Raw genomic sequence first — 1,214 nt, 5'->3', positions numbered from 1 at the left:
CTCTTGGTGAAAAAATAACGTGTGAAAAAATTTATCGTATTATTTCTAATTATAAAACCAATTTCAATATAAAAGAATCTTAAAATATTTTATATCACCCTTCACTTATCAATAAGATTGCAAAACAAAAATTAAAATGTTGTGACAATTTATAAAACAAAACAAATTTTTCATTTAATTGTAAAACTTTAACTTAAAATTGTTAACTGACAATTTGGCATAAAATCATTTTTTAAAACAAAAATTATGTTTTAAGGGTCTTAACTTGTTAGCATGATTTTCCAATAGTTTTCTTTTTTTAATTCTGAGGCCAGCAAATCAAATAGATATTTGATTTGCTTTTTTTCTGTGCTGAGGTTTCATTAATGAAGATTTAAGCAAACATGCTTAAATCGCCAAGAAACATGAACAATTTGTAGTAAAAATTTGAAATAAAAACAGAAAAAAAATTATTAAAAAATAACTTGTCGTGATGGCCGATATTATTGATGGATTTAGGGCGATTATAAGATTGCTGTCGTCATAATTTTTTTTGTTCGTTTGTGATTCTGTTGTGCCTTGTTATAGTAAAGAGTAACAAAAAAAATTACCTAAAAAAATTGCGCAATCTATTTTTTTTTTAATTTTAATATTGCAATCGCAAAATTTCAGTTTGAAATTGAGCTGTCATGTTTGTTTGTAGTTAATCATCTTGAGTTGGTTGTAGTTTTCTTCTATGTTCGGTAGTTTGTCGTTTGTGGTAATCATGTTGGTGGAAGTTTGCTTAACTTTAAGAGGATCTACACGATGTAGGCCATGGGTGATTGTTATAGGGCTGCAAGTGATTTTTTGACTTCAAAAAAAAATTAATTTTGTTTTTGTAATTTTTCGAAGCTTTGTTATAGCTTTAAGACTTGTTATTGTAGTTGTTTTGTTTAGTTAGTTTAAAATTATTATTAGATTGACTTCTATTAAAGCAGCTTCTGCTTTATACTTGTTGATTTAAAATTCATAATTTTATTTGGCAAAAAGGAGGAAAAAATAACAAAAATCTAATACAGGTTAAGATGGTTTCATTATAATCAATAGAAAACTGAAGGTACAGTTTTAGTTGTTTTTGTTGTGTTAGTTGTATAGTTGAAATTTTGCTCTAGGTATTATGAAATAATTTTCAAAATTTTTGTTTAATCGTTAAGGTTGTTGCAAGTAACTAAGGCAGGCAGTTAATGAATGAA

The sequence above is a fragment of the Lucilia cuprina genome, chromosome 2 (genome assembly GCF_022045245.1).
Source record: "Lucilia cuprina isolate Lc7/37 chromosome 2, ASM2204524v1, whole genome shotgun sequence".
Classification (NCBI taxonomy): Eukaryota; Metazoa; Arthropoda; class Insecta; order Diptera; family Calliphoridae; genus Lucilia; species Lucilia cuprina.
Note: the sequence above shows the minus strand (reverse complement) of the source record.